Source organism: Sebastes umbrosus, chromosome 16 (assembly GCF_015220745.1).
Source record: "Sebastes umbrosus isolate fSebUmb1 chromosome 16, fSebUmb1.pri, whole genome shotgun sequence".
Lineage (NCBI taxonomy): Eukaryota > Metazoa > Chordata > Actinopteri > Perciformes > Sebastidae > Sebastes > Sebastes umbrosus.
In genome coordinates this window covers 9801160-9815131 of record NC_051284.1, presented here as the reverse complement: position 1 = coordinate 9815131, position 13972 = coordinate 9801160, and the positions used below count along the sequence as shown (strand labels likewise).

General features: G+C 39.7%; 1 protein-coding gene across 2 annotated transcripts in view; it reads left to right on the top strand.

Annotated features, from left to right (window-relative positions):
* The first annotated feature begins 609 nt into the window (after positions 1 to 609).
* syt14a (synaptotagmin XIVa) overlaps positions 610 to 13972 on the top strand; it is a 35922-nt gene continuing 22559 nt past the window's right edge. For both annotated transcript variants that reach the window (XM_037747255.1, XM_037747254.1), the window contains exon 1: positions 610 to 1402. The gene's annotated coding sequence lies outside the window, so the exon portion shown is untranslated. The remainder of the gene's footprint in view (positions 1403 to 13972) is intronic.

Below are 13972 nucleotides of genomic sequence, written 5' to 3'. Positions count from 1 at the left end.
ACACGAGATATACATCAAAAACAAGATTACAATATTTTCCTAGTTACTTTTTCCAAGGGAGAAGAGAGTAACAAAATCTGTGTTTCAAGTGCTACATAAATAAAGTTAATTAAAGGTGCTCTATACGATATCCAGAGCATTAATATATCAGCAAACAACTATTTTGCTATGTAGATATCGGAGTAATGTCTACCTAAGCAGAGAATGAAGTTGCTCTCCCTCTGTGTGTGTTGTTATCCGAGCTTCTCTGTGCTTTGTTGACATCGCTGGTCCGGCCGCGCCACATCACCCAACCGGCTAGCTCACGGCTGCCACTCTGCATTGCTCTCATACGGTGGTTACAGCTGATAACGCCGTCCTGACCAATGGCGCCATTGTGGAAACGTAGCACCCACCCTCCAGTTCTCCCGCAAGTTAACACTGTTAGCTTATGTTAGCATTGTTGCCGTTGTTGTCAGCGCTGTTAGCACTGTTAGCTACTGAGCCACCGGCTCAGCCGTCGCCATGTTGAGAGCCTTGCGGGGGCAATAGAAATGCTTCAAATCTTTCATTTAGCACCTCTAATGGAAATAAAATATCAACAAAGATATACATCAAAAATCGTACTGCAATATTTTCCTAGTTCCTTTTTCTGAGTTTTCTGTAATGGAATTCAGAACAACTGTGTTGTGTTTAACGTGCTGTATACATTAAGTTAATTAAAGTGGAGTTAAAGAGAAAGGTTTGAGGTGGGAGAGATGTAAGAACTGAAACAAAGGATAAAAGGAGGTTATGTACACCTAATAAGGCTGGAGTGTGAGACATGGTCTAGTTAAAATAAGTTAGGTTTACAAGATTTACAGGCTACCCCTCTACATAAACACATAGCACATGCTGTATAATATGAACTGCTTATCACAGTATTTGTGCATAAAACCCAAACCAGCCTTCAATCATGCAAAGCTCCTCTGTCCTCAGATGAACGCAAATCAAGCTGGAGCTGTCAGTCTGCTGTAATCATGCTGTTAAAACATTTGGGGGCCATATGTGGGCATTAAGAGCTTTCCAGTTATTGTCCATTAGACAAAAAGGAAAATACAATTGTCATGTACAGGCTGTTTGAAGTAGTCTTAAATGTCTGAAGTGTTTCTTAGTTTAACCGGTGTATTTTAAACTCGAGCAGCTTGCACACCACCCACACCATCAGACTGTTACCATCCAGTCTCTGTCAGCGTCTTATATCTGTGTTGTTAATGTCCTTTTCAATTTGTCTAAATGTTCCAGCATATTTAAATGTGTTTCCATGATGTGTTGTTCTGTCTCTCGTTGCCGCCATCGCAGCGTGTGGCTCATTGAAACTGCATTGTCTTTCCAGGTGGCGAGCGTAACTGTGGAGTTCATGAGCTCATCTGCGTCAGAAAAGGTAGGGCAGATCAGAGAGCTCTGGGAGGTTGACCTTTGACCCCGCACTCCACTTTCCTCATCAGCATTTATCACTGTTAAACTGTCACCGCCGCTGACACCCGTCCTTGTTCTCCTTGTTCCACTGTGTTCAGGCTGCGCTGCCTTCACTTGTCGTTGGGCTGTATCGTTTGTGTGCTTTATTTTGTTGTATGTGCTCACTGCTTGTGTTCATTGTCCAACTTTCAACTGAAAATGTTTAGATTAATGTCATATTCTCTCAACGCGGACCAAGTAAAAGAAAATAAGCTTTAGGCTTGAAACATTACTTTTTTTCCCTTATACACAGTCTGTTAGTTTGTCTACACTGTTGTCAGGGAGATTAAGGTGATTTTAGTGTGTTTAAGTGTGGTATGAATTAATGGAAAATTCAGACGTTAAAGCTTAGTCAGACTAGAGTACGCGTGTGAATATGATAATGCTTCAAATTACAGACATCAAATCATAGTGTAATATTTTGCACATATGGGAGAATTAATTAAATGCTTACTGGGCATCTACTTGAAGGTACAAGGGAATAATATATAATTATATATAATAATAATAATAATAATAATAATAATAATAATAATAATAATTACAGGGTGCAGACAGGGGAATAACAAATAAAAAGGAGCCATAATACATATGGCACTTTTATTAAAAAAAAAACAGTCAAACAAAGCTTTGTTATAAAATTAAACATTAATATAAATAAATAGTTTTGTTGTGCACACATCTTAAAGGGGGGGATATCTTTCTCTTTATCCACATCTTCATACTGTATGTTGTACAAAAATATATATTGTTATGTTATAGTATATAAATTTGGCTCCATAAATGTTTATGATATGACGATATGAGATACGACGTAAAAGCTGGTTCTCTAACATTAGTCCAACAAAACTAATATTTTCTTTATCATCATTTTAAAAACATACACATCCTGTAACTATTTCATAACTATAACTAAAGGTACAACCTCTTTACAGGTTTAGTCTAATGTTTTGTTCCGCAGGAAAAATTATTTACACACTATTAATAATAAGTAAGTACTCTGTGCATAAAAATATTTTGCAATGTAATTTCCTAAAGTACTTTTTTGGAATAAACATTTCTTAAAAATAATACCCTAATTAATGTTATTGACATATCGGCACTGTTAACCCATTTGACCCATTTTTCCTGTCTTATCTATTACTGTACCCCATAATTGTTGCGCAGGTTCTTACACTGTCTTCTCTAAATAACTTGTATATACTAAATATTGCACTGTAATTTGCAGGCTGTAATCTCAAGTGTTACTGTGGCATTATTGTGAATTTATATTAATTAATTTAGTAAAGATTACCTAAATGGATAAATCATACTTCACAATATGGGTAATTCTGAAGTTATAGTTTGCAGCATACAAAAAGAGTATTTTGTTATGAAACTGCATGCATTGAAGGTCATGATGGTGCTGCAGCTGTGAGGCTCCGTAATAACAAGCTTTTAACTCATCAGGCTAGTGAGAATAATCATAATTTTGCATGTTGAGTCAGAGCACTCAGTGCCTCTCTTTGCCACGGCAGTATTCATATTCTGGATGGTGATGACTCTCTCTTCAACCAAATACATGCACAAGCAGATTCAGAGGGTGCTCATCACAGAGTAGCAGCCTGTTGAATGGTCTGTCTGGTTGTGTAAGTGTGTGCCTGTTGAGTTATCCCATTTGTTTTGTGATCGTTGAAGGTCCCAGAGGTGTGTATGTATGTGTGTGCCTGGCAATGGCTACGCAGTAGATACTGAGCTTTCGGGGCATTGTATGAACATGTGTGGGAGTGTGTATGGGAGTGCTGGTGAGAGTGCTTATGGATTGCCTGTGGAGTGTGTGGGTGTCTTTGTGGTTTTGAGATGGTTTTGTGCTTTTTGACATTCAACATGGCAACTGTTTCCATGCAGACAGAACTCAACAACGACAAAAGAAATGTGCAACAACAAAAATTCCAAGGATATTGTCAAAAGTGACAATAAAGCACTTGCAGAACTTTAAACTAACGCACATTTACATTCCACTCATGTGCAGTAGGTTTTCCTCATTTTATACTGTATAATATTCATGTGCAAATACCTCCCTTAACACCTAAACCCTAAACTTTATAGACAATTTTAGGAACCTAGCATCAGCTCAGCATCCTCAACTGTCAATACATCTATTTTTTTAGCCACGTATCTGTGTCAGGTCGCCATGGCAACAGGGTCAGCTGAGTAGCCCAGATGTCCTTTTCCCCAGCAACGTCCCCTTGCTCCTCTTGGGGGACCTCTAAGTGCTCCCAGCAGGCATTGTGGGGTATGTAGTTATTCTTCCAGTGTGTCCTGTGTCTTAACACCGCCCGACATCCCTGTGTTGAAGGATGAAAGTTTAGAAGGACTCTCACTGGCATTGTTTTTCTTGTCTTTGATTATGATGGTGAAATTAGAAACATGCTCTTTAATGTCTCTAGCTAAAGATGTGCAGTATTTGTAACATGACTACAGTCGGATCCAGTCAAGGATATCCAGTACAAGGGATAAGACCAGCTGCTCCTTATGTTTGGTCGGGTCAAGATGTCATTTGCGTGGTGTGCAGTGCAGAAACCTTTCTGTGACTTACATACCTTCCATTTGTTAAACACAAGGAAGGGGTCATTGTGTCCTTGGACTGTGGCCAGGGATTGGACAGTCTTGTAATTCCCCTATAAATACATTACACCTCTTGTCTGCTGAGTAGTAGGTCGTTTTCATCCACTTTCTAACCTACCAGTTGATCCTTAATATCATTTTTTTACGTTCAAACTGAGCGTCTCATGCAAATCAGTTGTTGCACCAGATTAAAGACGACCTATCATGCTCATTTTCAAGTGCATACTTGTATTTTGGTTTTCTATTAGAACGTGTTTACCTGCTTTAATGTTAAAAAAAATGCTTTATTTTTCTCCTACCGGCTGTGCTGCAGCACCTCTTTTTACCCTCTGTCTGAAACGCTCTGTTTGAGCTCCAAAATGAGAATAGCTGGTCCACCTTAAAGGTCAGCCCACCGGAGCCGTTGTTGTCGCTAGCTTTGGGGCTAACCCCCCTTCACTTTAATCAGCAGGTGGCAAGCAAGACACAGGAACTTGGCTTGGGTCTTGAGGAGTTGTAGCATTTATTCACTGACAATCAAAACTATACACACACTGCACTGCTACGTTCACAGCTATAACATTACTGCTGACTTCATACTCACCCTCTCTCTCTCTCACAACCACATACTCTCTAACTTTACGGGCTGCCAGGCTTGTAATAAACTGGTCGTGTCTAGAACTGGCTGATGGAAGCCTGTCTTGTCTCGCCCCCCCTAAAAAACACTTGAACTTTCTAGTGACTAAACACAACTTTGCGGCGTGCGCCCCTTCCCCCTCCCACCTCTACTGAAATGTGATCTCCTTCATGCTGCCGGTGTTATGTCGAAGTCACCGCCATCAGCTCGACAGATGCGCACCATGATGCGCACGGCCTGTCAAACACTAGTGGCTCAGTTAGTCCGTTTATAAACACACATAATATTATGTTAATCACCGTGTCATAGTGATTGTCACTAATGCAGTACAAGCAGGCGTGACGCCGTCGGCACCTGTTGCTGATGTCGGCCTGTTCAAACGGTTGGCATAAAATCAAACCGGTGTTAAGATGGTACACCGGACTGGCAAAAGCAGAAATCGACCCAACTCTAACTCCAACTGACTTCCATCTGAACACAGTCTGGCATCTTTTATTTTTGGAGAATGGTGTAGGCGTCCTTGATATCGCCAGGTTTTCCTTCCTACGAAATCTTTTAACACATCCCCTTAATAAGAAATACCAAGCACACACAGGACTAACAGTTTCCCGTTAACAACAAGGACATCTGTTGATTCAGTTGTCTTACTTGTATCATAAAGCAAAACTGTGCAAGCTACAGACATTACATTGTCATAGTATTCATATATTTAAAATGATTCAACATATCATTAGGAGTTGATCCGTGATCATCATGATGAGGGAGCAATGTAAAATCTGTCAGTTTGCTCACTGGACTCATACTTTAGTGAATGATGCATTATTTTCTCATGTTTTGTTCTCATCTTTCTTCCAAATCCACTGCAAACACTAACTTTAAAGACTCTTACAAAGGTTTGTGGTGCAGTTTATAACCACTACAAGGTTTCTCTCCCACATTATTGAGCTTCTTGTGTAACAAAGTCGGTTATTGTTAAATCTTCCCGTGAGTCATCACTCAATCCCCCTCATTTTATCTAAGCCTTAGATAAGGATTGCTTCGATTGCTGACCCCTGATCTAAGAGCTTTCTCAGTATTTTTATGAATACGGTAAATTTGGTTAAATTAGTCATTTTGGCTAAAACTGAACGTACGCTGTATGTGTGTGCATGTGTGTGCGGCTGCAGTAGTAGTAGCTTTACCCACAAACAAAATGTAAATTTCCCTGTTATTTTTCTTTTGTACTGTTAATTTGTAGCCATTTGACTCATTTATTTAATCAAGTTCCTGTATATTAAGCCTAATTTTTTAATAATATCATTTTTTTTTACAATTATCAGGATCATTTCCAGTTAATTCCAGTTAGTGGCTGCAGGTTTGAATACTAAATGAGAAGCAACTTGACCGATGTGAGAATATAAATGCTTTAAATGACTTATACATTTGAATTAAAGGGGAACGAGTTTGTGTTTCATAAAATTGAAAAAGGAAAATGAGAAATAATGCAACACCGACACTGTGTTACATCACTTTTATGTTGGCATCATGCCCAATGTTTCATGTTTCAGTACGTCGAAGGTAGTACAAGTGAAGAATACAGAGTTTGTTTATAGAGCTAAACAAAAAAAAAAATCTAGTAGCCTTAAGACAGGAAGCCAAAAGTAAAGAGAGATGTCTGTGATTGAATATTCTTTTCTCTGTTTGAGCCAGTTGGGGAATTATACAGAGCAGGATCCCGCTCCATCTGTGCTGTGAATAATTCAGTCAACAGTGAGAAGCTGGTACAGTGTGAGCAGACAGGCATTCCCGTGGGACAACGCCTCCTGTTCCCACCTCACCATGTGACCAAACATTGTGGGCTACCAACAATAATCCAGGCTCATTACAGCCCAGGCACATTTAACTGACAATTACTCAGTCTTTTCTTTTGTTTTTTTTGTAGAAATGCAGCTAAAAAGTTAAACAGGAGCTGGAAATAGAGAGCACAGCAGGTTATGTAGCGTTCCTTAGGTGTGAAATAGGAAGTCTGGCAGTTATCTAACAGTCGTATTGTTAAAGAACATTTGGCAGCTCCTTGTTTTCATAATGGAGAAGTTAGTTAAATATAATTAAACGTGTACAGTATGTGTGTTTGTAAAAAAGAACCAGCGTTTACTCTACTACAGACTGAAACAAATGCAAAAGTGCATGCAGTGAAGCTGATCACAGTGACACTGTCGGCCCAGTCCAGTGAATTGTTGCAGGCATTATCTAGACATTATAAATAACAGAAAACATCATCACCGCCGTTGATCGGAAACTAAGATGTCATCTAAGTACACTTTCTCGCCAAATGAGCTCATTATCTCCCATCTGTACCGAGGCAGTCATTTGGTTCTAATTGCACGAAATGGACTTTACATATAGTGATTTCCGTGTTGCGCGGAGCTTAATTCATCATTGTAAATGAGCTCAGCGGTAATTTGAGGAGAGAATGTATTTTTTCTAATTGCACAAAAAAAAATCAGCTGCAGCTTTCTCCTTTGCTCTTATCGTATCTCTTTTATTACTTCTCACTACTTCCCACTTATACAGTATGACCCTTCAGTCGTCTATAATGTAAAGTGAATGACTAATGACAGACATTTGCACTATTGATGGTTGCTAATGTAGAGCTTCTAGACCTATGTATAGGCATATTATATTGTTTTTTTTATTTTAACTAGGGCTGTCAATCGATTAAAATATTTAATCGTGATTAATCGTGTGATTGTCCATAGTTAATTGTGATAAGTCGCAAATTAAACACAATTTTATCTGTTCAAAATGTACCTTAAAGGGAAATTTGTCACATATTTAATACTCCTATCAACATGGGAGTGGACAAATATGCTGCTTTATGCAAATGTATGTATAGATGTATTATTGGAAATCAATTAACAACACAAAACAATGACAGATATTATCATATTGACTGCAATGATACTGCATTTAGCATAAAAAATATGCTCAAATCATAACAGGGCAAACTGCAGCCCAACAGGCAACAACAGCTGTCAGTGTGTCAGTGTGCTGACTTGACTATGACTTGCCCCAAACTGCATGTGATTATCATAAAGTGGGCATGTCTGTAAAGAGGAGACTCATGGGTACCCATAGAACCCATTTTCAGGTCAAGGGAAAATGGCCATGCCAGTTTTTCCTCGCCAAAATTTAGCACAAGTTTGTAGCGTTATTTAGCCTCCTTCACGACAAGCTAGTATGAAATGGTTGGTTCCAATGGATTCCTTAGGTTTTCTAGTTTCATATACCAGTGTCTTCACTCAAACTTTAAAACTGACTGAACCTGCTACAACCTCCGAAAGATCGATATCACAAGTTTCGTTAATACGTTAAAAAAATGTGTTATTGCGTTATTCTCGCGTTAACTTTGAAAGCCCTAATTTTAACACTTGATTTATGTAAATTCTTAACAATTAGGGGGGGAAACTATATCAGTCCACTCATGATGCCTTAGGTTTCTCATCATGTTTCTCATACATACATAGGCTGTATAAAATACGGACATAGTCTCCGTGACGTCACCCATAGGTTTCTAAAGAGCTGTTGTGAAGCTCAAAGTGGGTGGCTCGCGTGGCAACGGCACCTCTGCGCTCAGAAACTCATTATTTCCAATGGCTTGCGTAGAGCAACAACAGCTTTTTGCTGCGCCGAGCGAAGCGTGAGTGCCACGGAGCACACAGCAAACCTTTTTCTGTGTGAAAGGCCTATTACTCCTGACTAATCCAAAAATGGGCAGAGAGATGGATTGTCTCAAGTGGCCATTTGAAGAACTGCAATTTTTGGCACTTCTGCCTTTGGCTTCATTTCTCAGCACCGGAGGTTGCCGCTTGACTACACAGAGTGTTAAATCAGTTGTATAATGTCTTTTGTGGTTCAGGAGGGAGCTTTCTAAAAGTCTGAGAAAATAACCCAGATGATGTCATTGCGGTGATCTCAGCTCGGGCTTGGTGACTCATTAACATAAGAAATCATGCATCACCAACAACTGCAGGCATGGAGTTTGAAAGATGTGGACATTTATCAGGCAGCGAGAATAAATTACGCTATTAAGGGAGTTGTAGGTGTTTTTGGAGCGAGGCCCATACCGGAGAGTAAAAAATCAGGATATGTCGTCCTTTGTTTCTTTGATTTTGACCATTGTTTTTTAATCTTTCTCTTATGAGTTGCTCAACTCTTCAAGGCAGGCTTTGTACAAAGTTAGGCTATATAAATAAATGTGACTTGACTATTTAAATACTTAAAAGTAGTTTAACTTTGTTCATGTTACTCTCTCCTGGAGTGGAGTCAGCAGCAGTGAGCTTGCATTGTAAATCCTTTTTTTCCTTTCCACTGCATTTCACAATTCAAATCCCTCTCACCATGATCCTCTGGATGTTGGAGAGAATACAGAGTGGTGCACAAGTTCACTCTTTCTATCACAAACTTTGTGTGAGAAGGTCTGTATACAGTGTTTGATAGTGTGCAGTGTTCATGCATAAAATCCTCGGTAAAAGCCTGCACCGTTACACCGTGAATACAAACCTCCTCTGCAATACTGAGAAACGAGAGACAGTATTCATCCCATAATTTGCAACACATTATGTATTTGCCTCTGTTCTCATCCCTATTGTCCTTTCTGACCACATGATCACACACAATGTGGCAATTTTCTCTTATTTTTCAGCCATTTGCAAAGACACCATCATCCTGGATAAGTCTCTGCAATGACTCACGCTCAACAGAAGTGGCATTAATAGCCCGTTTACTGCCACTGCCCTGACTGGTTATTGCCTCTTAGCCAGTAGGCAATTTGATGGGGAATGAAGGGGAATGCCATCCCACTTGTTAACAAAATAACCAAAATGCTTGTACCTTGTTAACCTGCCATCAGCTCTCTCCATCCCCTAGTAGCAGAGGGGTTGTTTAGTTGAATATGTTAGTCTAGTCTACCTGACTCATTGATCAGTTATCTGACTGAGGTTTGTGCATGTTAGAATCTACGGCCCCGACCATGGCTCTGAAGGCGGACCGGAACACGGTGAAACAGACACATATGATTGGAAGACGCTTCACTAAGTCGTTGGAGTGTTGAAAAAAGTTGAGACCAGCTCAATTTTATTTGTGGCATTTCAAGTGGCGAGGCGTCAGTTTGCAGTTTCATATCACCGGCTTCCATTGAAAATAACTTGTAGTTACAACTGGGCAATATGGCGATATATATCGTCAAAGCGATAAAAAAGATGTCTATCGTATATATTTCATTAACTTATATCGCGGTATAGGCTAAGCCTATATTTATTTTTTATTCTATAATTTCACTTAAAACTTTTATGTTCATTTTGCACTCAAATTATTATAATGAGAACTCCAGCCAGTGTTACTTCCTGTTTTTTTGGTAAACGTTCTTTCTCAAACAGAGAACGGGGGTGTGGTTAATAATCAGATCGGTACTTCATTACCATGGCAACCAGATTGCATATTTTCTGAAACCAGTTAGATGAAACCAGTTATGATGAATTTAGTGTTTATCAGACCAAAAATGAGACAAGAATTAGCAAAACACATCGATTCTCTATCACATGCTCTCTTTTACTGTCTCCTCCTGGCGAGACGGCCGTCTGGCTACTGTTGCACCGACGAGCCGCACCGCTGCACGCCGGCCACAGTGCGCCGGAGGACGGATAGACATGTTGCCAAGGCCCGCCTTTTGAAATGTCGTTTAAGGGCGTTTTGGAGGTGCTAACATCGGTACTTCTTTTTTCAAGTATTTAATTAAGTACTGTATACTACCATGTGGTTATTTTATATAGACTATTTATTGAATTACCAGAAAACATGCCATATTGTGATATATATCGTTATCTAGATTTGAAATGACCTATATCGTGATAAAAGATTTTGGCCATATCGCCAAGCCCTACTTGTAGTCTGTGAACGCAGCATAACTGTGCTGACAAATCCATGGCGCTGTCCGTGGTGCTGAAGTAGCAGACAGATTTGTAATTGCGACTTTTTCCTACTTTCTCTACCGCCACTCGCAACTTCTCTCCCTAAATTATGGACAGTGCCTCATCTATTAAAGCTATGAAAATGATGTGTCAAATGTGTCCCTACTTGTTGGACAATAAGTTCTACTGACAGCATAAGACAGCATCCAGTCTGCGTATAGCGACTGTTACATGACAGCAGTTTGCACCGATGCTACGCTCCTTTCACACACAGCATGCGCATCATTTTGCAGCCCCTCTCTGACATGTTGATGTCAGTTGTTTCTTCTCAGCATTATTTGCTTAGTTCAGCCAATTCTCATTATGACGGGAAAATAAAGTAGGAATTACCCTCAAAGGGACATTTTAGTGTTATGAAGCACTTCTGTCTTTTAATGTGTGACAGCTTGTGAACAGCCAGTGACCCACTCATCCTCCGTGTGTCCCTGATTGCAGCCTATTATTTTGCCAGTGTTAAAATGTCAAATTAATTTCCTGAGCTCCCGGCAGGAGGGGAGACTCAATCTCTGGAATTGAAGGTTGATTGCTCCTGAACTTTTGTCGAGGTCTTTGATGTGAAAATGTTTCTAGTTAATTATTGTGGTTTAGCATTTTAAGTTTGAAAGGGTTACATTAAATTGTCGGCAGCGGTTGAGGACAAAGATATTAAAGGGGAACTATGCCCATTTTCAAAATTCATACATGTTATTCCTACGGTCATTGCCTATGGAGCAGTTCCACACTTTATACCCTATGACATCACAAATTTGAGTTATAACACTCTGGTTTTGGGATTTTGGAGAGAGTTGTTCATGTTTCTAATACTTTTTGGACTGTCTTAGACCATAGGAATAACATTTATGAATGTTTAAAAAATGGGTGTAGTTCCCCTTTAAGGGTTGATCTACTACCAGAGAGAAGAACAACAGAAAAACATATGTTCTGATAGCTAAGACGGGAAGTCTCCCCTGTGACCTACATCCGATGATGACACAACACCTCCATTAAGATGTTAGAAGGTCAAATATGAGATAGAAGGTCATACAGATTCATAGGTCATACACCTCAGATTGTCTTCATCAACAGGGTTCATTCTGCTTTTATGATTCCTATGTGCGTATCTGGTATTTGTTTCTAAACCAAACCGTATCTTCTGATGTGTGGCAGTCGGTGTTGCGTTTAATGAGATCTGACTTGCCTGTGTGTCTGGAGTCTGGAGTGACGCTGCGCGGGAAGCTGTTGCTATGGCAACAAACCAGTTGTGTCTCTACAGTGACACAATCTCTCTACCTCTCTCTCTCTCCCTCTCTGTGTCTCTCATCTACTTATTAAGGTTGTTACAACCTGGCTCAGGTGGCAATAACAAAAAGGGAGACACTTCTATGACGGTTAATTAAATATCTTTGAGTTGTGGAAAAAAACAAGATACTTGAGGACGTCCTCTCGGGCTTTGGGAAACACTGATTGACATTTTCTGACATTTTATTGACCAAACAACTAATCGATTAATCGAGAAAATAATCGACAGATTGATAGACAATGAAAATAATCGTTACATGCAGCCCTAGATGTCATCAGTGCAAGTGTGCATGAGTGATGGATGTGTGTGTGCTGTAAGGTGCAAAACAATGCATAAGGATAAACTATATACTATATAGCAAAATACTAAACCAAAGCAAACGGGTGCCTGTGAGGAGAAGGAAGGGAGCTGCAGCAGCAGCACGGCCGACAGAGAGAGAGAGCAGACTGTAACAGCCAGGGCTTTCTGGACTGGGAACACTGGGACCAGGTGTTGGCCCTAATGATCCCCTGCTGCCAGGTAACTGGGAAACATGGAAAACAGATGGGCAGGGGAAAGACAGAGGAGTTTTGCATTAATAACATTAATTATATTGTAAAAGTGCATCATGCTGCCTTTGAACATGAACCAACCACATTCATTTAAATATCAATAACCACTAATTCACATTACTAAGAAGACTGATTCTACTGGCCTTTACACTCTTATGTCCTTCTGTATTGGCTCCTATTGGTACTCGGTACCACTAAAAGATTCAGTGCCGCACCGGGAGGAACGGACGGCAGCTGCCTGCTAAAACCCACATAAAACAATCCTTCACTCAGAAATTGTATTTCCAACAAGAAAACACATCTGCTAACGTTAGGTAAACATACAGTTTGGTGCCTCCACCAAGGAGGTTATGCTTTCCGCTCGGTTTGTCCGTTTGTTTGTTTGTACGCGCATTATGTTTCACTTTCATTATTATTGTGAGATAGGGCATTTGTGCTGTTTATGTTTACTTGCTTCACAATAAATAGAAATACAATTCACGTGAAAGGAATGTAAAATACGTGTGAGGGTGTGTCAGAAACCTATAATGGCTTACGTGTATAAAATACACACCCAAAAGGGTAAAGAAATACCATACAAAAATCACCAGTACATTTTAAATATTAGTGTACAACAATTTCACATATAGAAATAAGTGTAGGAGTAAAATTCAAGCAAAAATAAATGTGTTCTTGACTGAGAAAAGTCACGTGATAGCCCCTTCAAGTTGGAACAAGATTTGTTTAAGCAATAAAATACAACACATCGTCTTTGTAGCGTCCATAACAATATGATTTAAAGCATGAACACCCCAAAGTAGGAAGAACGACTTACCAACTCAGGAAATGGGACCATCTGAGGAGCACATGAATGCACCATTTGTCTGCGCTCCTCCAGCTTTCTTTATGAATTGCTTCTAAATTGTTCCAGCGGCGGTGTGTTTGTGCCCAGCACACCCTGCTGGTTTTTAATCTGTGCCGGAGGGAAACCCGATGCCTTTCCAAAACCGTTTCTGCTTGCAAACGTCAACTTCTGCTGCAGCTGACTGTGTGACATCGAGTGCTGTGGGATTTTTGGCAGACAGTAGTTTCTTACAAAAATCCCCCCAAGTAAAATGACAGACAAAATAAGTTTTAATGTTTCATGGTGTTCAGTTTTATTCCAACAGGGACAGTAGGTCAAACAAGCTGTGCGACTTCTGTAACTCTGCGGTGTGCGTGCGCATCTTTACTTCCTTAACACACACACAGTGCTTTTAAACTGCTTAACTGTTGTCGATGAATTTAGTTGTAATTTTCTTCTAATTTAAGACAAACAAATTGTTATAATTGACAAATCATATCACAAATTATTCTGTGGCACTTCCACCATTTAAATATATAATTTGCTATACTTGATGTCAAGTGTTTCTTAATTCTTTTCTACACTATACAGACGTTAAAAAAATGAATGCGT